This window comes from Podarcis muralis, chromosome 6 (genome assembly GCF_964188315.1).
Source record: "Podarcis muralis chromosome 6, rPodMur119.hap1.1, whole genome shotgun sequence".
NCBI classification, from domain to species: domain Eukaryota; kingdom Metazoa; phylum Chordata; class Lepidosauria; order Squamata; family Lacertidae; genus Podarcis; species Podarcis muralis.
Window position 1 is genome coordinate 16,269,736 of NC_135660.1, and position 25,131 is coordinate 16,294,866.

Consider the following 25,131-nt stretch of genomic DNA (forward strand, 5'->3'; position numbering starts at 1 on the left):
CAACCATCTAATCCTCTCTGCTGCTCCTGCTCCTGCTGTTCTTATCTGACTTCATGAACAGTGGTGGTGGTACTGACAGTGGGGACAAAAGAACCCTGAAAGAAATTATGATTTTCATAGGAATCAGCTTGAGGGGATTGATGATCCTGTGGATCTTGTTCCTTTCAGTTTCTCATTTTTCTCTCATTTCATAATCCTTTCTCAGTTTCTCAATCTTAAGAACAGCTTATCATATTTCCACATCAGTTTGCATTTTTAAAAAGAAAAGTCCACATGAAAATCTGTCGGCATTTTAGTGTGCATGTTTTTCTAAAACACACATTTTTGTGTGCAGTGCCGTGCGCCCACTGGAGTCTGCGGATCACCAGTTGGGAGCTACTCACTCCAATATTGGTTCAGACCTAGATATGGGACTGAAATAGCCTTGCTCGCCCTAATGGATGGCTTTTATCAGAAGAGGGATGGGGTAGTGTGACTTTGCTGCTCCTGTCTGATCTTTCAACTGCTTTATTTATTTCATAAAATGTATGTAACATCTGAATTGTGAGTGCAGGTCCTGGATCACTGTTTGGATGCACTGGTGGGCCAGATGAGGGTTAGTAAATTGTGGGTGAATGGCTCCAAGGTCTGAGAAGTCACTGTCCTGGATGGGTTATACTCTCCTGGAAGAAGCAGGTGTGTAGTCTGGGGCTGCTCCTAGACCTGGCTCTGTCACTGGAGGTGCACATGCCCTTAGTGGTTAGGAATATTTCTTTTCAGCTTTGGCAAGCAAGATGGCGAAGGCCATTCCAGATTAGCTTGACCACAGTTGTCTATGCATTGGCAATTTGAACCTTTACTGCCATTACTACTCCTGCTGATTTACACTGGCTTTGTTGCCATGTTCCTTTCCCGTTCTTTTGATAGAAGACACTTCCCAGCTTGCCAGTTCTAGAAACTGCACAGCTCTGTGGCAAAGAGGGTTGTTGGGCTTCAGGCCAAGTACATTTGTCCACAGATGACACAAAAAGTGTGTGCAAGTTCAAATGCAAATGTTTCATGCACATTTGTGACCCTCAGTTGATTTAAATACTGGATTCCTGCACATTCACAAAAAGAGTTAGAGATAGCCACAGACGTGCACAAAAAGTATCAATAGAGTCTAAAAGTCCCTTTTATCATTGTGTATGAAAAACCTCTAAAATATCAAGCTAGCTACTTCAGTTGGTTTTGATTGTGGATAGCAACAATTCTGCAGCGAGGATTTTTATCTGGCATTGGAAATTACCCTTCCTTTGTTTACAGAGAATTGATCCAGACTGAACTTGTTAAAGTCAAAACAAACAACTCTATGCTTTATGGCATGTTTTTGTGCTTAGTCACAGACTTTTATATATTAGATGCTGCAAATGGCACAATTTATGCAGTGGCATGTCAGAAGCCTAATGTAGTATCCCCCCCCCCCCCACTGAACACCCCAATGGAGAACTTAAAGTCAAAGAAACTAGGAGGTTTGCTGGGATAACCCCCCCCCTGCCCCCCGCATAGATTGCCCGAGTTTTGCAAAAATTTAGTAAGTGAGAAGGAGAACAAAGATTCTTAGTTGAGGGGGACGGAATTGGATTGCCTGTGGCTGGGAAGCTGATTGGGACAGGTAGGCACAGTGGGGTGTACAATAATGAGGTGCATGGCAAATGTGATGCACAGATGTTAAGCCAACTGTAGCTACGGTTCCAGGAGCTGCGCATGCCACAACACTGTGCCTTCAGGCTATGTCTACACCAGAACATTTGGAGCAGTAAACTACAGCAACATTAGGTTCAAATTAATCTATTACTCCTGAGCTGTGAAAATGCTGGTTGCTTGTTTCGGAATTACATTGCCTTTGGGTGAAATGTTTGAGGTATATTTGAATGCACACTCATGGTTCTCGGAGCAGATTAAGGAGAGAGGGGAAATTAGAATGGTTAGGAGCACCAGGAAGGTGCACGTTTCTGGTTAAAATCTTGGGAAGGCATTACATATTTTTTTGCAGGCAAGGTCTCCATCGGCCACCTGCTGGGACTGAAATATCCCACATCATAACGAAGGCAGGTTTGCAGAAGCCTCGTAAATACTTTAGAAAGAAGAAACTGAGGAGAACAGCTTTTCCCGTTCCTAAAGATTTGAAGCAATTCACACTATTGGCTTGACATTTTGGGGCACATCTATACAGAGTTTTTTCACATGACACAGCAAATCTGAATTTGCCACTGAGGATACAATTGTCAACTTATCCATTCCTTGCTCTCTGAAAAGTGTACCTATGCACATATTTTCAATCACTTGTAGGTAGCATTCATGTTTTATATTTTTACTATACTTTCTCTCTCTCTCTCTCTCTCTCTCTCTCTCTCACACACACACACACACACACACACACACACGAGTACAATGGTACCTCAGGCTAAGAACTTAATTCGTTCTGGAGGTCCGTTCTTAACCTGAAACTCTTCTTAACCTGAGGTACCACTTTAGCTAATGGGGCCTCCCGCTGCCGCCATGCCACAGCCGCACGATTTCTGTTCTCATCCTGAAGCAAAGTTCTTAACCCGATGTAATATTTCTAGGTTAGTGGAGTCTGTAACCTGAAGTGTCTGTAACCCGAGGTACCACTGTATATGGATAGAAAGATTTTTAAAAGCTAGAGTGACTGTAAAGTTTTAGGCTGTTTACATGTTTTAATTGTTGGGTTATTGATTCATTTTATTGTGTGTATTTTGCTACATGTCTCTGCCCATAGATAACTTATGATGAATGGCAGGATATAAATTTTATATTTGGGTTTCTCATGCTTAGAAAAGTTTTTATATTAGAGAGCATTCAGACTTGTGATCTCCACTAACAATCTGAAGTGGAACCTTCCAACAAAAGATGCATTCTGAGTCTCTGCTTATCTTCTTCAGTTCCTACTGCTCATTTCCCACCCTTCTTATTTTGTGCTGCAGTACTAGGAAGTTAGTGTTGTAAGTATTAGGACAGAAACCTGCTCCACAGATGTATCTTTGGTGCTAAAATACTTTGCTGTTGCGGATTTAACCCAACTGACCACTATTTGCCTTAAGTTTAGCAATGTGGTTATGACTGTGTCATAAGGACCAAACTATTTTCTTCGGATACTTTTAGTCATCCTGCCAAGCCTATTGAAATATATCTTGTGTGTGTATATCTTCTCAACTAGTTTTTAAAGATACTAAAGATCCCTGTCTGTTAAATAAACTTCATTCAATCAATCAGAACTGTTTGGAACTATCTACAAAGAGAGGGGAAAAATATATAGTTTACAATATTGTAGCTTTTCTTATAAAAACACTTAATTGAAATGCCTAAGAGCTGCCCAGCACAAAAGTCAATAAAAACCTAGAATAGAGTTTATAGCGGTTGTCTATGTACATAATTAAATCCTTCAGGCACTTTAAAACTCGGCAGAATAAATGGTTATGCAAGAATGGCCTGCTGAGAGAAGAAATGCTTGTATCAGCTTTAACCAGCTGGTTTATGCTTGGCGTTTTCTGTGTTGGAATGAGAAAGCTATTAGGACACTGGAAGACTGCAAGCCACATACAAATCATCTTTGTTACTGACACTTCAGGGAGTACTTTATGGTGGCTGTCAAGATCAATACAGGACTTGGTTTGTGCTTGCAAAAGTCAACCACCATTATTTCAAGAGGAGTTGTTAGTGACAAAGGCAGCATCCATTGCCAAATAATAAGGGCCTTGCTGTGTTTTAAGCTTCTTTGCTCTGAAGGAAAGTTAATGTTTGTGATGGGATATGCCTGTGTATGAATTCCAGGTCTGACAGTTTAGCAAAGGTTAATTGCTTGAAATGGTCTATTGCTGTAATAAAAGTTTTTTTTTTAAAAAGAGAGAGAGAGAGAGAAAGAGAAAGAGACAGAGGGAGAAAAGAGGACTGTACTTAGATTGGGTTTCACTGTTCTTCAGGGAATAGGGTCTGAGGTGGTGGGATTGTTATTGGGGAGGGGGCAGAGGAAGTAGTTCTAAAAAAAGAAGTGCTTAATTAATGTCCCCAATAGGAAAATCATAGGGTTTGCTTCTTTCACTGGCCCTCAAAGTTATGATAAATGATAGCACAAGGAAAAGATAACCTACCATGAGAGTAGGATCACCAAGGCCAAATACTAAAACTCCCAGCTGACTGCCCCATACACTGCAGCCTCTGTTCATGTTTATTTTTTCTGCTCACTCTTGGTTTCGTCAATCAGTATGATAGACGATAACTCCTGACTAGAGCAGCCTGCGTCCTGCTCTCTCACGGTGGGTAGCATGTTGTGGTTGGCGCCGTGCAGTCGGAGGATCACCCGCATCAGAAGCATCAGGGGGATGAGGTACGGAGCAGTCTTCCAGCAACCAGATCCTCGGAGAATAGGAGGCAGGGGTGTTATCAGCACCAAGTGGGTTTGCCAAGAAAATGACCACACATTAGTAGCTTTGTTTGGGTAGAGTCTGGGAAGGGGGGCTCGCAGAATTGAGACACTCTCTGTTAAATCATCCTAGTTTGAAGTGTTAAAAGACAGCTTGTTTCCAACCGCCCTTCCCCCTCTTATTCTTATTGCCAAAGGCAACTCCGTTACAAGATTCTAAGGAACCCAGGCTGTCTATTCCACACACACACGCACACCCTCCCAGAATTCAAATACATACAATCACTTTCCTTACAAAATAGGGCTGCATTTCACACTCCCAGGTGAATCTGTGCTCTTGTAACCAAACAGTTTGTTTTTAAAAAAGAAGAAAGCTTGTTTAAAGGGGTTTGGGTTTTTTTGGAGGGGTGTGGAAACAACACAATGCAGTGCTTGAATTAGGTGATGACATGTGAAATGCTCTCCAGTAAGCCAACAGCTCACCAAATAGATGGAATTTCCTGAAGAGTGCAGGGCAACTAATGCTGCTTATCTGCACGAGTCTGTGTTCATGCACAAATGTCACATACATACTGTGTGTAGTTGTTTCCTTTAGAATATTTTATTTTTATTTCACTAACCAGAGACATAATATACATTATGGCTGAAATCCAATGAAATAAATCTTAGTCAATTGATCTCATGGGGTTTTATTAATTAATTGGTTAATCAATTGATTATATTTCCATGAATTTGCATATGAATGAACCATAATTCTGAAGAAAAAATGCACTGCATACTCTCAGCAAGTCCCCTTAAACTCAGAAATGGCAGAGTGTTTGAGCAAAGAATTCTGTCACACTGGTAATGTTCAGACAATTGCTTCGCACTATGTGAATGAGCTGCCACAATCCTTAGGCTCTCCTCCTGTGTAGCCAAGAAGAGGACTTTGCTTCCGGTTCTTGTAAACCCAGTTTGTTGTTTCATCCAAACTTGAGGTATGGTTTATAACCAGCTATGGTCAGTTTTAAAAGAAGGCAACTTCAAACCATGGGTTATGAAACTGGCTTTTAAAAACTACCCATAGTTAGCATAAATCACAATTACCAGTTTGGATGAATCAACAAATCTAAAGGAAATTAAAAGTAAATGATGTGGAAATTCTGCTCTCAGCCAGTTGGGAGGATGAGAGGGAAGGCAGGAGAACATGAGCCCAAGATTCAGGTAGGTAGCCGTGTTGGTCTGTCACAGTCGAAATGAATTTTAAAAAATTTAAAAATTGTGCAGTAGCACCTTGGAGACCAACTAAGTATCTGTAGAAGTGTGCATGCACACGAACGCTTATACGCAGAACAAACTTAGTTGGTCTCTAAGGTGCTAATGAGCCCAAGACTCACTGTTGCTTGTTCACTCAGCACTAAGTCATGGTTCAGTGGCCACTGCAATTGATCACCTTGGGTGATATGTTGAGTATGGCCATTCTATTGGCTGGTGAGCCCTTGGGCATTTACCAGGACCCAAGAAGAGCAATCTCATTGTCTTACACAGTTGGCTCTGCATGTTTATTATCTATGTTTTTCAGCTCTTTACAGCCTGGCTGTGTGGGTTATTATGGCTTCCAGCGCTGGAGAGTGAAGGAAATAACCAATGCAAAATTCTTCTGATAACTCGTGGTGCAACATTGGTCATCTGTTTCCTGTCCAACATGCCCCCACACCCACAATTTAATTGCAATTCTTTCCCAAGAACAAATGCTTCTGAATTCTCTCATCTTTGCCAGAGATTCCAATGAGATGACAGTGTCACTTAAGTTCTCTATCTTCTGTTATCAGCTTGTGAATATGTTTGCCCTTCAACAAAGTAGTTCAAATAAAACACTCCTTTAAAAAATTCTCACCAGCATTCTCACTAATAAATCCTTCTTCGCTACAACAGTGAAACTGAACACCGAAATATTAGTTTTATTCAAGCTAATTATCTTACTGCTTGCTCATGAACTAAAGGATTTAGGGGTTGGTCTGTTTCTAGTTATCCTGCCAGGGCTTCTGACTTGATGGAGGGGGACTGTTTCATAGTACTTGGCCTCCCAACCTTTGTAACCCCTAGTTTCCTCTCTTTTCTGAATCATAGGTTTACCTTCTCCCCTTGTGCAAGAAGATTGAAAGCTTATTTAACTACAAACTGGCTGCAGACACCAAATCATTGGTAGTCATTTCAAAATAGATCTTTTCCCGTCCAAATATTCTCCTTGAAAAATGAGGTAGAGACTGTTGTGACTGCTGATAGAAAAGAATCTGGCTATTAATAAAAAGCAGACAAGAATCTTGAAACAGGGCTTCCACTGTTACCAGTTTGACACTTTATATTACTTTATTTAGTGCAACACCTGCAGCTGCTCAATATGTTCGTGGCTGAAATAACCCAGGGCCTTCAGATACTTTGATTAAATTAGTTGTACTTACCATGTAAGCGTCAATGAAAAGGCAAAATATTTGTTAAGTGCACAGAAGATAATAAAATGAGTGGGCCAAAGCTGGGAGATGGTTTGTTGGTTTGTTTTTGCATTTATTGACATTAAAACTGCCTCATAATGCAGTCGTCCCCGACCGCCCCCCCCCCCAAGTGTATGATTTTTATTTTTTTGGTCTGCATCAAAATGCAAATGATTCAAGCAGGTGTTATGAATGTTACACCATGGACTCTGATGCTGGTTTTGCTATCATTCCATGCACTTCAAAGAGTAGGGTGCTAAAGTCACTATCTGGGTCCCCTGTAGAATACCCTGATAATGTTCACCATCACTTTCAATCCAGGTTAGCTTGCCTCCTTCACATTGCATTATAGAAAGAAAATGACACCAAACCTTGAAAGCAAGTATTTAATCCCAATCCCCATATAGCCAGGAACACGTAGAATGGTGATTGGAAAAAATCATTTCTTCTTTCTCTGAGACTGGCATTTTCAGAGGCTACCTCAGCCCTGTTCAGGCATTAAGCATCCATGGTAAATCACTATGCCAGTCCGAAGTGCTCCTGTTCAGGGTGCCTGCCAGCCAGCCATGGCTTTTTTAAGCACATGTCATTCCATTTCCTTTCCCCACTAGTATTCTCCCCCCCCCCCCAACATTCAGTAGCTATTGCGGCTATGTTTGGTCCTCATTGACCTTTTGGGTTCCCCTCCTAAGGTTCTTTTACAAACATTAGAACCTAAGTAGGTGCCTTATCAGGGGTGTCTTACCCATAGAGGCTAGTGGCCCAGGGCGCCAAGTTCTGGAGGATGCCAGGGAAGAGGCAGAGGCTAGACGCAGCGCCTCCTGGCATCAGCTCGCCGCCTCTGCCATGCCGAAGCAGCGCCGTGCCTGGAGCCTCCATCTGCTGTAGCCACCATGGCACAAAGTGGCCAGCTGAGCCAGGAGGTGCCGCGGCCAGTCTCCGCCTCTTCCCCGCCAGAGGAGCCGCCCTCCAGCCACTGCCTGCCTCCTCCAGCCCCACTGGCAGCACTGTCCTCCCTAAAAAACTCTGGGAAACGGGGGGCGCCGGCGCCGGTGGGAGCTTTGCACCACAGTGCCAGATATGCTTAAGACGGCCCTGTGCCTTATGCTGAGTCTGACCTTTGGTCCATCTAGCTCAGTTTTGTCTACACTGACTAGAAACGTTTCAGAAAAGGTTTTTTCCTTTTCATACCTGGAGATGCCAGGTAGCAATAGGGACCTTTAAAAAGTTTTTACCTCTGCAGACCTTGCGTTGCCCCAAGCTTGTTGTTACCTCCGCTGTGCCACTATGACTATGTAAGCAAAAACACTTGGAGAATGTTAGGATACATCTCAGTCCTTGTGGCTTTGAATAGTGTTAGAGTAGGCATCCTAACTGATGTTTGCCCCCCCCCCCCATGTAGCAGTGATGTGCAGTTTATATCCCGCTAAGTTACAGTGGTCTCTAAGCAGTGTACATCAAGCTCAACCCATACAATAAAGATAAAATCAGTTTAAAAGCTAACTATAAAAGTGGAAATGACTTAACATGCCTGCTGGAACAAAAAATAAAATAGAATAGACAGTTCTTGGTGAATGTGAGTTATGCATATGAACACTGGGGGTCCACTAACAGTAATTCCTCCCAAGGCCTCGGTGATTGAGCCGAGATATAAGGAACGAGGCAGTTCCTAAAGTATCCTGGATGCAAGAAACTAAGGGCCTTGTAAATTAATACAAGAAACATAAACCTGGCCCAATATGGGTGGCCAGTACAAGCTTTAAAGCACCAGAGTTATGTGCTGGTGATAGTATATCCCCATAAATAGTCTAGCCACAGCATTTTGCACCAGATGGAGCTTCCGGACCAGGCCCAAGGGTAGCCCCACATAGATTACATTGCAATAATTAAATACTGAGGATACCAGTGCCAGAATCACAGCGGCCAGACTATCCCCATGCAAGAATGGCTGTAGTTGGTGTATCATTTGTAGCTGGTAGAAGGCACTCCTAGCCAATGAGGCTATGTGAGCCTCCAGTGGTAAAGATGGATGTAGGAGCACCCCAGACTCTGAACCTGTTCTTTCAGGGAGAATGTAACCTGGATTAAAATATGGTCTTCTTAGGTAGGATGTGGGCTATAGGAAATATAAAATTCTTCTTCTTTCTTCTTTGGCGATCACTCGTAGCCAAGTAAGATTGTCTTCCATAAACACGTTTTTAACAATGAGTCCGTAAGTGACCGTGGAGGCCAATTCTGGATCCACACGTCCTTCCACAGTGTGGACATTGGTTTCCGGGCAGGAGTTGATCACGGTGTGGATTTGCCAAGCGTGCCTTCCTCTTAGCACATTTCTCCCTTGCATCCTGAGTTTGAGTGTCTTCAAAGCCCATGACACCTTTGGTAAAGGCTGTTCTCCAACTGGAGCGCTCGCAGGCCAGTGTTTCCCAGTTGTCCGTGTTTATACTACATTTTTAAAGATTTGCCTTGAGACAGTCTTTAAACCTCAGGAATGGGTATATACTAAAGGAAAATGTCAACTGCCTTATGTTCCTTTACTTTTCACACAGCTAGTGCTATATAAATATTTGTAGTAACGATAGCAAAAGTAGTGCTGCTGCTGCTTCTGGTGGTAGTAGGGTAGTATATTAAATCAGACGAACAGTAGCAACATAGTAGTCATTGGAAATACTCAAGTCAGTCAGTTGTTATGGCCACTACATGACCATCTTTTGAGCATTGGGAGGACTTCTCCTGAGCAGTAGTTATAAATTAGAGAAGCTGATCTGAGAAGAGCTGATATGTATACTTTGAGAATGACCTCTGTAGATGATCTCAGGGCCCAGGCAGGTATATAGGGAAAAGGAGAGCCTTCAGATAATTTGGCCCCACTTAATTAAATATACCTAAGTACAATTGATTCTGATGAGGCTTGGGTGCTTAACTGTGCACTATATTGTATCTTAAATTTGGGAAGTTCATTGCATTCTCTGTATTACCTTGCTCCTTCTCATAACAACTTTGCGTGGGAAGTCCCTATTATTTCTATTTTACAAATATAGGAACCTGAGCTGATTGATAGTGACTTACTAATGATTCCAGGGTAGAGATTGGCGTTTGTTTACTAGACCACACTTGATATGAGATATTGGAAAGGTTTTTTAAAATGCTTAATTTAACCCATGTCTCACTAGGCTTTGAATGGGTTTTCAATGCCAGAGCTAAGTATATCAAAGAGTGACTTAATATTAATAAGAGAAAGTAGTTAAGCTTGTACAGAGTGTCTGTCTTGCAGTACTGAATAATCACACATAATCAACCTTCAGTGAGTGAGATTGCATGAAAGTATTCTAAGTGAATTGGATCCAATTCACACATGATTTTCACATCCCCTTGAATACGTAATGTTTGATGACTAATTCTACTCTGGATCTATTCAAAGCCACAATTATTAATTTGTGGCCAGACTCCACTGAAAAGCATTGTATCTGATGCAACATGAAAGTTCTTTCCTTAGCATTAGGCCTGGAATGGCTCATTCACACAAGCCAAACATCACTTAATGCTGAAAACATCAAGTGATAAATATGCTTGTATAAATCAGTTGTTGCAGGCAGTTTGAATCCCAACAGTTCTCATTCTCATTTCTAGAAATTATGGACATATTTATTTTGTTCAGGTTGCATTTATAATTAATTGAAATGATCTGAGAATAAATGTATCTGCAACTAGCTATGTCATGTGTGCGCATTTATATATATTCAATAGGTTAGTGATGCTAAATGAAGATAAAAAGTTCCAATGGGTGGCTCAGCCCTGTGGTCTTAATTGGTCTGGGCTTGGCAGGCCAGGCCAATGGTGCTTTATATGTTCGGAGGTCAAGATGACAGCCACAAAAGCCTTGGAGGATACTTTGAAACTGTTAGCAAGATAAACGCCATTCAAGGCTCACCCGCATTCCACAGTCTTCATTGATATTTGGCCTAATTTCCATTAAATGCTGTTGTGGCTGAAGTTTCTTTGTTCTAGTGAAACAGGGAGTTAAACAAACTGAATGTGCTCCTAACTTTATCAAATGTAGACAGGAAATTATCAGTAAATTGGTTCTATAGAATTAGAAGCAGGAAATAGAGTTCAGTGTCTTGGAACGGTAGCCAAATACTTCCTAATTGAAAAGCATGAGCAAATTAATGAAGGCTGCTTGAATTCCTCTGTTAGGCCTGTGGCACTGGACTCTCTAGCTACACCTACTGAAATACACACAATACTTATAGTCTCACTACACAGGTTTATGTCATATATTGATCTGATATCTAATATTTCAGCACCTGTTTGGAGCAGCACGTTAAAATCTGCCTTACTTGGGAACTGGAAATGACCACTTTCTATAGTTTCCCGATTTCTGGGATACGCTTGTTTTCATATTTTGAAAGACAATAACAAATGGGCTCCCTGGACAATAGTATTCTCCAAGCTGCAATGAAACTTACCTGGAGTTGAATAACTAAAAAAAATGAATTGACTCAACTATTTTGTTGAATACCTTTCTGAACACAAAACCTACTGTAAAACTCTGCTGAAAGGCACCACCAGAGTTGTGGTAACAGAGTTGCAGTAGCCATACATTGAGTGAATCACATGGGTGCAACTTAGGGGCAGATAATTAGGCATGCATAAGAGAAAACCAACCAAAACTAAGCTGCAATTCTCATTTGATGCTGAAAGTCGTCAGGGTTCTTCTTACCACTTTATGATTTCTCCCCTCTAAAATAGACTGCTGTACTGGCTCTGTGGCCACATTTCGCCTATGAAATAATGCCATTTCTCAAATATGCACATTGACAAAGTTTTGTCTGCTCTCTTATATATGTGTCAAGTTAATAGCACGTGTATGAATAGAAATCCAGCATGTTTGTCAAATTATGTCATGAATCTGAAACAAGTGTATTTGGCTTTGCCTTACAGTGTAGGGCTTAGAAATGGGGGCATTAAATGTTACGGTAATTTGAAGGGCTAAGCAGAAATTATGTAAATCAGAAAACCCTTCTTCATTAGACTTCTGAAAGAGGTTAGTTAGGTCAAAACCCAGGGATGTGTACTCAAGCTGTGTTGCTAGTTTTAAATACTAAAGTTCCCATAAGGCTTAAGAAACTATAGTTAATAATTCACAGATGTAATGGGTGATGAGTATATTATCAAATATACTAATACCAATTCAAGTTTTTTTGTGCTGCTTCTTGTGTAGCCAGAACTGCATGAGCTGTGCATGAGACAGGCATCAGTACGTTCAGGAGAACACTGATGTTTTCTGATGCCCAAAATATATTTGTTATATATATTGTTAACCTAAGGGGTTAACAATAAAAAAACCAACAACAGTAGCTCCATAATAAATCAGTTACACTGCATATAATGTTAGGTGAGTGACAGGGGAAGAAACTGATAACTGTGTTGGAGGATGTGGATGCAACAGAACAACAGACATACATATATAGGATGGAAAGAATCACTTCCTGTTTTACAGTAGGAATTTATTTTTAAATATCCCTAGGGATGGAAGTAAGAGCTGCCTGAAATTTCTCAATGGAGAAGTTAAAGTATTTAAAGCTGCAAGAATGAGGCAGAAGAGTGTCTACCCAAAACTTCAAATGCAGAAAGAAATAGGGAATGGTTGGATGCTGATTAACTTTTGGTGGGTAGCAGTGGAGGGGATGGGATGCTGAAGCCATGAACAAAATCATTCCACACTGCAACTCCCCACCGCCCTTGAGTCCTGCTTTCTTAAATTCAGTTAAAGAACACACACACATACTCTTCGTTCAACAATTTAACAGAGTGCAAAGAGTGACAAGGGAGGCAGGGTTATTCCATCAGTTCTGATGAGACATCAGTTGCATTTGGCTGTTCAACTGTCTCCTAGCAGCATTCATTACATCAGACTACCTGAATTGTTTCATTCTAGTGGGCCATTATAAAAACTAACTTTATCAACTTGTGTCTGAGTTTGCATTTTCCCTCTTCCCTTCCCCTCTTCTTTTCTGTTTGTAAACTTGAGGGCAGGGACAGTCTAGGGGTGGGGTTTTTGTTTGTTTTTCTTTTTTGTTTTCTGTAGACTTTTCAGCTGAAGAGTAGAGTAAAAATGCTTTCATTAAGCAAACAAAGTCTCTTAGGAACATCTGCTGAACAATCTGTTCGTAGAATTATAGAACTGTAGAGTTGGAAGGGACCCTGAGGATCGTCTAGTCCAACCCCTTGAATTAGTAGGAATATACAGCTGTCCCATGAAAGGATCAAACCTGCAACCTTGGCATTATCAACACCACGTTCTAACCAACTGATAGAATCATAGATTTGTGGAATTGTAGATACCCCAAGGATCATCTGTGCCAACCCCCTGGAATGCATGAATCTCAACTAAAGCATCAATGAAATATGACCATCCAGCCTCTGCTTAAAAACCTCCAGTAAAGGAAAGCCCACCACCTTCTGAGACAGTCTGTTCCAATGTCAAACGGCTCTTACTGTTAGAAAGTTCTTCCTAATGTTTAATCAGAATCTCCTTTCTTGTAACTTGAATCCATTGGTTCAGGTCCTAGCGTCTGAAACAGGACAAAACAAGTTTGCTTCATAGCTTCCATTGATTTCAAGGACACTTGATCGAGATATTTTCCCAGTGGAGGTGCCCAAAGCCAACATTTCTCAAATGGCTTTTCTCAAACAACTTATTCCAGGATGTACCTATTAGGGTTTAAGGACTAGCAGGCATGATCTACTGAATAAATACTCCCCCCTGTGTATTTTCCAGATTTGATGAGAACAAAAGAACATTCCTCTCAGGTCCAAGTTATTTTGCCAGAACTGGGTCACTCTCATTGTTGCTTTCCACTTGGGGATGTCATTCAGGAGTAACGTTTTCTTTGAGCTCTTTTGCTTATTTGTCCTGTGATTACATGTATGAGCTTCCAAAATTTATGAGATCAAAGGCCAAGTGAAAGGCCACAGTTCACAGGTCACGTGAGAGGCTAACATTTGTGAAATCAAGGAAATGATAGGACAGTGCCAAGGGAAAGGTCAAGAGTCAAGTGAAAGGCTCAAGACAGATGAAAGCAAGGAGTCTGCACACTCAACAGACCACACAGCAAAATGCCCTCATGCCGAAATATTCATTACCAAGTCACCATCCAATTTTGGTTCTCTGATAACAACCATGGCCACAAGGGATGAGCTGATGAGATGGTATGGTTCGGATGTAACTCGAAGATAATGTTTGTGGCTATTTCATTTCAAGAGGTAAAGGCTGTCACGTGGACATGCACAGCACAGAAAAACGTGCAAAGAATAAAAATGTGCAAGATGGTGTATATTGGATAGACTTTCTCATTATGTATAGTTGCAGAGCATGTTCGAAACAACTGATCTGAATGTATACTTAGAAACAAGCAGGCAGGAAGTTGAAGACTGAAGCGAGATTTATTATTATTTTTGTCTGGTATAGGACAAAGATGCAATTGTATGAGTTACAGACAACTCAGAAGTTGTGCGGGGGTTAGGTTCCAGGGATTGCATGTAAAGCCGAAATTGCATATAGCCAGAACAACCCTGGAACCTCCCCCACACAACCATCCCTACATTTCTGGAGCTGGTGTGCCATGTTAGCCTTGGTCCCCACACAAAACAGAGAGGAAGACTCTCACTGTGCACATGGAAGCCCTTTCCCCCACTGATTCCTGTTTGTACATTTCTGCCATCTCTAATTAAAGTTGAACAAGAGTAACAAAGATTCTCCAACCTGAAGTTACCTCCCTGCTGTGCTGTGCGTTACCTTACCCTCTGGGAATTGAACATTGTCTATCTCTGTCGCATGGCTTGTACAATAAGGTATGTTAGAACACAAAAAACTGCCTTAAACTGAATCAGATCACTGGTCTATCCAGCTCAGCATTGTCCATACTGACTGGTCATGACCCTCCAGGATTGGACCTTCCACTTGGAAAGTGGGTGCTCTAGTACTGAGTCTTTCTCTCACTATAGACAGGGAATCAAAGCTAATAGTATTGTAGCCACATCCATGTAGACATGGTTGTGGTGCCATTTCCCTGTAAAGGCAAATAAATGGCATTGTAATGTCATCTTTAAGGAATCGTATTGACAAACCACTTAACTCTTGTAAAGCCAAATTATTTTCTGAAAAGAAATGTCCAGATGGGGCCCATTGAAGTCAATGGGAGTTCTCCTTGCATATCTGAGGGCAGATGTTGACCCAAGGTAAGCAAATAGCAAGTCTCGCATAACTATTCACGTTTCCTAAGTTTCTCTTCTCCTCACCTAGATATATTAATATTGCATTCATAAATTTTGGTGCTCTGCACTTTCAAACATTTAAGATTACAGGCTCTGGAAGAAATATAGCCAGCCAATTTATGTGCGACTCAAGTTAGAAACTGAAAAGGACAGGGGGTATTGAAAGATGGAACAATATTTTGAGAGCTGGTTAATTTTAAATCCATTGGGAACCATAAGTCTGGGCATTAATAGGCTTAGGGTGATAAAAGGAGCAATAATAGCATGCACATATAGATGGCATTGTCAAAAAGGAGCAATTAGTGGCAAAGAAAACATAGGTGTAGGCACATATGGTGAACAGGCTGAAGTGTAAAATAGTGCTTGAAGAAATAAGCATGGACTAAATATGTCCTGCTAATCTTTGGGCAGTAAGAACTCATATCAGTGCTTTAACTGCTTAATTACAGAATCAGAACAAAAAGAACCAGATAAATAAATTGAAAAACTAGAGTAGTCCCTAGTTATCCTTATAGTATAGAACATTGATGCCTAAACCTGATATGTCAAATAAAACTTTAAGTAAGTAAGTAAGTAAGTAAGTAAGTAATACAATGAAAACAGAATTAACTTCTGGCAATGTACTATTTGGAGAAAATCAAAATCTACCAGCAATGTTCCATCAGAATTGTTGCAAAGTCCAGCCAAATTGCAGGAGGTGGGGGACAAACTTTTCTCAGTGGGTGGTTTATCTAGTAGCCCATTTCTGCACAACGCATTAATCGTGAATATTAATAATGAGAAACTGACGATAGTCTGAAAGAGACAACATCTTCAGCAGGGGGAGTAAGTCCCGGAGTTCCTTCATCAGGGGTATTTAAAGTGGTTCCTTCCAGATGTTGTGGACTACAGCTCCCATCAGCATGAGCCCTGAGCTAGCAGGGCCAATAGTCTAGGATGATGGGATCTGTAGTCCACAATATCTGAGAAGCACCAGGTTGGCTACCCTGCCTTCAAAATTCCATAGTGGGATCCTGGATTGACCAAAACAAAAAACATCAGTTGGTCTCCCAAACTCCAGGGATACCAAAATTGCCATCACCCAAGAGGAACTTAATAGCTATATAGCAGAATAATTTTGACATTGGGAAAGTATGGTTTGCGTCTGTCTTTGAAGAAAAATATTAGAACAAAGGCTGTTTAATTTTACTCTGTTTCAAAGGCCCTGATAGCATAATTTTTCAGTGTATATTTAAAATACTTGTCCTACTGTGGCTGAAGCCTGCAGAACTATTTATGTCTTTTAGAGGTCAGACTTATAATGGAGTGATTGGTACTTCCAGGCTGAGGGCCAAAGGCCTAGCGTTTAAGCATGTCCTTAAGACCCAAGTATTCCAAGGGCACTTCATTGTCTTAAGTGCTTCTCTTCTATTTAAAAAAAAAAAATGTTTTCCTTAAGGGGAAGGAGTAGCATGACATTAAGGACTGAGCCAACTCCTTTTAAAACTTTTTCATTGACTTCAAGGAGCATTAAATAAGGTCCCAGCTGTTTTCTCTTTAATCAATATATGTAATTCAACATATTTTGCACGGTCTTTTAATTAGGGTTTTTTTTGGGGGGGTCTATCATTATCAAATTAATAGCAGCAGAGTCAAACTACAAGGTCAATAGGAAATTAGCTGGGGAGTCATCCAGACCTCTCTTCCAGTTTGTGAAAAAGAACTATGGGCAATATTAGGACAGAGATAAAAACCAGGTATCTTCAACCTTTTCAGACCAAGGACACACTTTTAACCCAAACATGCATTTGGGAACTCATTTCTTAATCTTTTACCATCTATTTGCATAGTGGTAGTGCTGCTGTTGTGGCCCACCTTCGATCAGGCCATTATCCACTCATTGGTCTCAACCCACCAACTGAAGACCACTGTGCTATAGCACTGAACTATGGCTCCTCCTCATCACACTGATAGTGCACTGATAATGGCATACAAACAAGTCCTTCCACTTAAAGTTTTGCATGCTATATCCTGCACTTGCTTGCTTGAGAGCCAGTGTGGTGTAGTGGTTAAGAACAGTAGTCTCATAATCTGGTGAACCAGGTTTGCGTCTCCCCGCCTCCACATGCAGCTGCTGGGTGACCTTGGGCTAGTCACACTTCTCTGAAGTCTCTCAGCCTCACTCACCTCATAGTTTGTTTGTTGTTGGGGAGGAAGGGAAAGGAGAATGTTAGCCACTTTGAGACTCCTTTGGGTAGTGATAAAGTGGGATATCAAATCCAAACTCTTCTTCTTCTTGCTTGCTTGCTTCTTACTTCAACTTCCTCAACCTGGTTACTTGTGTAGCCCAACATAGTCCCTTCAACTCCACATCCACACAAAAAGCTTTCGTTATCCTTTCAAGAAAATGTACCATAAGTAGAGCCATCACAGCCTTTGACCTGGGAAGCAGCATTTACATTTCAGCTTCTTAAAGTTATACACCTGTCACAATAAAATGTAACAGACAGGTTGTAACCTTATCTACTAACTTATCGATTTGCTGTCACACTGAAGTGAAGGAAGTTCATAAGATAAGGTCAATTCTTTTTGAACTCAATACCAGCTAAATAGATAGCTGAGTGCCGTGACTAAAGCCATTGGCCGGCATGTGCTTGTCCTTTCTCTGTTATTACAATCTTCAAGATGCTGAGCATTAATAGTTTTTAAAGGAAGCCAAATAGGATGGGAAGCAGCATGCTTACTCCAAGATCTATGGCTGAAAAGAGTTTATGTCTATGTACTTTTAATGATCTTATAATTTTATAAACTTTTACCACATCACTTTTTCCTAAGTGTCAGATTTTGTTCACTTCTGGTTTTGGTTGCTCTAGAAGATATCTTAATGACGTAGTAGAAAATTCACTGAAGTATCAGCTCAGTGCACAATGGCAAAGGCAAATTCTATGCTGGGAATTACTCAAGACAAATTTCATAGAGGTTCTCCTTTTTTAGTCAACTGTGGCTGAAATAACAAAAAAAGTTCAGTTGCAGCTTAATTTGGGAAGAGACTGAAAATAAAATGACAGGTTACTATAATTCCGCCATAATTCCGGTTCATGCACCTTCTATTTAGAATATGCGCGGCTCTCAGATACTATGACCAAGGAAGTGCAGAAGGGCTCGGCCAAAGCCTTTAGAGGGTAGAACATACTCCTTCACGGAATTCATGTCTATTGTGGCTATGAGCTAGCCATTATAAGTAAGAATGGAAGCTCTCTTTATTTAGAGACAATTTGCTTCTGAATGCCAGAAGACGAAGACAAAAGATGACAGTGACCATCATGTCCTGCCTCTGAAGTTCCCAGAAGCATCTGGCTGGCCACTTTTGGAGACAGAATATTGGGCTAGATGGGTAGTTCTTGTATCTTGTGTTCTTGTGTCCTTATGTCGGGAGAAGTCTGGTATGCATGCATGACCAAAAAGTTAAGCACTTTAGCTCCCCTTGAGTTCAATTGAATATTTAGGCACACGCTTAAATCTCTGCCTTTGAAATTAATGTATGTCCTTTGTTGTTGTTTTTAACTAAGGTTTCAAAGGAATTTGTGTAAGGTAAACTTGAAAATAATTTGGAATTCCTATTGTTTTTAGATAATTAAAATAATTATTTATTTTTATTCAACTTCAGCGGTATGAAATATTATTATATATTTTTAAAATCTAAAAATAAGCAGAAAAATCTTGTTTCTGTGATAAAGCCCAGTTCTTTTCTAATAGGATTTTTTCCCCTTATTCAATTTTATTGTGACTGGAACACAATTATACAAACTATAATTTGATTTTTTTGGGAGGGGGAACCCTTTTTCAGCTTCGGTGGGGTGACTTCCTACACTTGGACCGAGATAGATAAATGACCACAAGAAAACTTCACAATATTAGTGTTTCCACTTAATGTGGCAATGAGCTCTAATTTGATTGGTAAAAAATTCATTTGGTGTACCTCTGCCCCTTTTCTGCTGGATAATGAAAATTTATATCTGTGCTTTAGACATCTGGGGAAGGCGTGACAGCTTTGGGGCCGAATGAAAGATTATACCACAGTGACCCCTGTCAGCATTTCCTCACACTCTGGTTACCCGAAACCCAACAGCAGTCAAGCATATTTTTTGTCTCTCTCTCTCTTTCCCCCCTCTTTTTTTGCACCAGAGCAGACTCTCATTTTATTTTCGAAGGTTAATGACACTGTAAATCTAATAGGCCATTTTAGTGCCATCGTGTGGGTATTAAAAGTCACATGACTGGTCAGACGACCATATGGACGTGGTTTGGCATTGTCTGATAGTGGGAATGGCAGGCTCTTATGGGGCTGTAAGAACAGAGCCTGTTTCTAATTACTCGCTGACAGGGAGAGCAGCTTTTACATTAATTAATTTGAAACCTGCTAATGATTTTCTTTGCCTTCTTTGCTAGATTTTGTTCTTTGCATAAGCTCTTACATACTCCAAGCCCCAAATTCATCATGGTTGGGGTACGAATGACTGATTTTGAGATCTGGTGTAGCGGTATGTCTAGAAGTGTAAGATGTGAAAGAAGATGTCCCCATAGGCTCAGCAGGTGACCTTAGGTAAGCAGCCCCAACACCCACAACTGCAGCATGGGGATCATTATACTGACTTGCTTTATAGGGTTGATGTGTGAGCTCCCGTTGCTTGGTCCCTGCTTCTGCCAACCTAGCAGCTCGAAAGCACATCAAAGTGCAAGTAGATAAATAGGTACCGCTCCGGCGGGAAGGTAAACGGTGTTTCCGTGTGTTGCTCTGGTTTGCCAGAAGCGGCTTAGTCATGCTGGCCACATGACCTGGAAGCTGTACGCCGGCTCCCTCGGCCAATAAAGTGAGATGAGCGCCACAACCCCAGAGTCGGTCACGACTGGACCTAATAATGGTCAGGGGTCCCTTTACCTTTACTATCTGAGATAACATATGTGAAGCCTGTGAAACATTCAAAAAGTTAAGTGGTTTGCATGCAGGCTTTGCCTCCTACAAATAGAAGGGATACTTCCATCCACAGAAGGCTTCTGGTCCATTGATGGATTCCTGCTCTACAACAGAAAAGAGGCAATTTCATCTCCTCTTAGAACCCCCAGTACCCCTAAAAATCTTCTCTGAATGGTTGGGAGACTCTCCTGAAGTGTTGTGAATAGTACTGAGAGTTGCAGGAGGAATGGGGAACAAATAGCTGAACATCACCTTCCCGCATTTCTGAAGCAAGAGCACCCTGAGCAGAAATCCACTTGGGATGTTATCACCAGCGAGAGCCAGCTTAATGAAAAAACAAGTATTGGAAGCTACTTCAACTCTCCATCCTACCCAATCTTCTGTTTAATTACACAGAAAGTAATGCTTAATTTGGCCATTTGTGTTTCACTTGCAATTAATTTTTCAGTGGCAGTCACTTAGGTGTTTTGTTTTTTGTTTTCTTACTATAGCCTCAGTTGGCTTTGACTGTGAATGTGGAGATGAAGGAGGTCCTGTGTGTTTGATGTTTTTGTAGTTCCTCTCATGCTGATTAAGAGTTTAGGATTATGACTGAATTTACTCATGTAGCTGTCTTGCCTTAGTTCTCAAATGGAATAAAGATAGAGATGGAATTCATCCTTCCCTCCCTACTTTTATGCTGTATTTATGCTGCTTTCTGCCAGTGTTGGTCCAAACACATGGATAACTGGTTGGGGGGTGGGAATCCATATGGCACACTTGATAGCATCTGGAGTTTCCCTATTAAATTTAGGTGAACTTAGTCCCCCTTGAATGGCCTTGGTCAAGCAGCCTACTCCCAGCCTGACCTGCTTCTCAGAATTCTAGTGGGTCCAGTTCATGCCACCATTTTGTACCTTAACAAATTTCAACCCATTTTAATTTTTTGTATGAAAGAAGAAAAGCCAGAGATGTTTTGTACTATCCTTTTTATTCCAATGTTCAGTCATCCTTTTTCTGTATTTATTTTCATAAATTTTAATGAAGATTGATTTTTGCACATGAAATGAAGGTTCAGTTAATTAACATAGCCAACTAAGTCATGCACAGAGTAGACCCCTTTAAATCAATGGACCCTTTTAGAATATGATAGCTGCTTTATTTAGTTTGCCCACACTATTTTTTAGACAAACTGCTGTGGACTTTAGCTAGTTGGGCCAAGCTAGTGTTTTTGAAGATGGAAGTTCCCCAAAAGTGTAATGCAAATTCCTACACGAAAAGGCAGGAACTGTGCACAAGAGTTCCCTGAAACTGAAAGGCAAATAACATTCCTCCATCCCCAGAATTTCTTGTAACATTAACAGGTTTTTTAACAGACTAATGTTGATAGGGTTCCGTGTCAGTACTACGTTCAAAAACAACTAACTGCCTTGTACCACTAGAACAGTGGTTCCCAATCTTTTTTGGCCATGCCCCACCTAAGCATCTCTAAAATCCTGATTGCCCCCCCCATGTGACATATAATTCTTACTATTCAAAAAGTGAACTCCTTTTCACGCGGAGGAAACCTAAAAGGCCATTCACTGTTAATAACTCATTCTCAAATTGCCCCCCTTAAAAATCAAATTGCCCCCCTGTGGGGTGTGTGCCCCACGTCGGGAACCACAGCACTAGAATTAATGTTTTTTTTAATCTTCCAAAATCATGTTTACTAAACCAGAATAGAAAGTACTAAGAAATCCAAGGGGAATCTAGACTACCTTTGACATCCTAATCAGAAATTAATCAAATTAGGTGAGGAAAAGCAGTCTGTTTAGACTCTGCCACTCTTTCTGTCAAATAGAGACTAGCCTAAGCTATCTTATCTCTGAAGAGTGTAGCAAATTTGTCATGGCAGCCTGATGAAAACGCCAGCAATGTAGCATTAATCAATCAGACTGCATATTGTCCACACCATTTTGTTTTTAGTTGAATGGTTTCTGCAGGTTTACATGACATTTCTTGACCTCTGCTGCCTTAGCACCTGTTCTTCTATAGAAGAAAACCAGATTTCTTGTGAATTGCTATTCATTTTCCAATAATTTCAATGCCAACAAAATGTGATAGTCCCTAAGAAGCCCGCAAAATGCAGCCTGCTTGTAACAGGAGGCTTGATCAGCAGTCCCTCCTTGACTTATTTTTCATGTGTAGGCTGCTCTACACGTGGTTGATTATTGTCACATGTATTAACAAATTTGATTGTTGTCATCTGTATTAGAAAGCTACATGGAGGGCAGGTGGTTAGAGCATTTGACCACATTCAAATGGTTCATAATGGATCAGGAATACAGGGCCCAGTGAATAATCTGGGAAAATCTGGTGCTAAAGCAGGTAAGGCCTATCAGCAATGAGGACTGAGATAATCAGAAATCCCATGCAAGTCTGGAACTTTAAGTGGCAAAAATTAATATTTAAACTGTTGAAAAGGAAATGGGGGGAAAAATGGATAGTGAACCTGGGGATTCAAACCTCATTTTAGCAACAGATTTAGTCTTCAGTTGTCTATCAGCACTTACCTTCATCTTTTGTAAAATAATAACATTGCTCCTTATAAGAGTACAACGAGGGCAGATATGTCCAAAACTGTGGCATGTTTGACAAAACTAATTAGTTAGCAATAAAAAATTGGTGGTTTGTTCATATCTAGTATATGCTATAATGTACTTAGTTGCAAATGGGAACTTTGCTGAGTTTATATAGATATTTTACTATAATGTTGACCCTATCCATTTAAAAGAATTGCAAAAGTCTGAAAGTCACATACTTGCATGTTGTCCATTAGGTAGCTGTTAAATGACAGAGTTATCATTTGTAAGAAAGCTGTGCATTGAGGAATAGGATTCTACCCAGCAATTTATCAGGGAAACAGCTGCTGATCTATACATTCAGAATAATAGGAGATTCAAGAAAAAAATGACCTGGCAAAGCAGCTGAACGTCCTCAGCGTTTGTATAAATCCTGGATTACTTTTGTCTTTCGACTAGCACTGAGTAGGCTAGTTGATTCCTCCCATAAATGTTCAGGTTGATAAGCAATTCGGGTCTGTACCAGCTGGGAGTACAGGTGTGGAATAACATGTATGAAAGTTCTTCCCAATTTAAAACCATCCCCTGCAGTTAGCCTGATGCGCTTGTTCTCTACATGCAGATAGGTATTTCTTTTATTATGGGAGAGGATCTTAATGTGCAAATCTATACCCACACCAGTATGAAATGGTACAGACCCAACTTCTATCATGTTGATAAAAAAGAGGCAGGGACCATCATAAGCAGTGCTTTAAAATAGATATAATTGTTTTAGGATCGTTTGTTTGAGTGCGGATACAAAAAAGAAACAATTCTACTGCAGAAAAGGTTTGGTAGAGCACAGCTTTCTAGTAGGACACATGCTGAACTTCTGTTCCTCATTTCATAATTAATTTTCGGATTCTAGTGATAAACTTACTGGAATGCATCCGGTTCTGATGACTGTAGAGATTTTATGAATGCAGTGGACATGGCTGCACATCATCCAAAATTGGTAAATCATTCCAAACCTCTGATGATAAATTCCCCAATCCATTCAAAGGTGATTCTACAGAATTATAAAAATCTATGCAAAATTCAATGGAATCTTTTGTGTAGAGGTGTTGACACACACTTGAAAGTGTGAAAGAGTATCTCACAATATATTTTGCAAGTGTTTGCACCTCTTGAGGATAGTTTTCCTAGCTGATCAATATATTAGCCAAAATGTGTTGTACTCTCAGATCCAAAAGCTAAACAGTGTACTAACCCCAGGGGAAAGAGTCAACATATTTTCTTCTGAGTGTGATGCAAGTGAACAGTGTTGCACTTTTACGCCTGGTGCTTATTATTGATTACCATTCTCCTTTTTTAAAAAAAGAAGGTGGAGGACAAAAGCACAAACTGAGTGGCAAAACACCCCCCCCCAAAAAAACCCCACTGTACCAACGAAAGTGTCCTGCATTTAGTCTTTTGGTTCCATGTTCTGAGAAATGGCAAAGTGTTAAATCACTGGAAACCACATCTGGCCTTAAGCTTCTAGGATGCATTTGTCTAAAAGTCATAAGCCAAACTCCCTGGATTGGAGTAAACTGTTAGATGCCAATGAGGGCAATATGCGAGCCTTGGAATTAAGCCACATTATATCTGATGTGATCCAAATGCAAGACATCCGTATTTCTCTAGAGTGGTTTCTTTTAATTGATTTGGCAAATATTAGGTCTTCTACAGGATGGGCAGTACATTAGTCATTACACCCTTACTTTACCCTGAAAGGAAATTTATTGTTCTTTTGTAATGAAACAGTAACTATGTGTGTGTTGGAGGAGGATGGAAAATAGTTAACAGTAGCAGGTAAAAGGGATCAAATTTAGCTGTCAACCATGTTTCATGAGGAGCTTTAATAATGAGGCTAAAAATAAATGGGCATAATACTCATAAGGAAATCTTGAATTGGCTGCTCTCTTTAATGTTGACTGAGCCAGTCTGTAGGGCTGCCAACCATCTTTGTCCTAAGAGAAAGGGCTTGAGGAAGCTGTGAAAGTGAGACATTATAATCTTTTGAGTACCCAAAAGAGAGTTTCCATGGATTCATGTGCAAAAACTCCATAACTGCTTCCTCTCTTAATAATAGCACCCACCATTGGCTTTTTATACCATGTCAAATGGGTTCCTCGGAAGAATTTCTACCTCTTAAAAGCTGAAGATAGGTGTTTGGCTTCACTAAATGAAGACACATTGTACTTCTCAAGTGTCATACATTTGGATTCCTTATTCTTAGCAAATAATATGTGGTGAGGGACAGCATGCCTTGAATAAATGAGGGGGAATATCACACACACACACACACACACACACACACACACACACACCAACACAGAGGTATAGTAAATAAAGAAGAGTTGAAAATGTGTGGTTATGTTTCATAACCACTAAGTACAGGGCTCTGTTTGAATTACTGTTGAAAAATTGCACCATTGTTCCTGCCTCAAATCCCAATTT

At 40.5% G+C, this 25,131-nt stretch overlaps 1 protein-coding gene and 1 non-coding gene across 16 annotated transcripts in view; both read left to right on the top strand.

The window, feature by feature from the left end:
• MECOM (MDS1 and EVI1 complex locus) overlaps nucleotides 1-25,131 on the top strand; it is a 469,813-nt gene that overhangs the window by 316,875 nt on the left and 127,807 nt on the right. The window lies entirely within an intron of this gene.
• LOC114598257 (small nucleolar RNA U3) lies at nucleotides 23,901-24,041 on the top strand. Its single transcript, XR_003707002.2, has one exon. It is a non-coding gene; the product is annotated as a small nucleolar RNA U3 (small nucleolar RNA).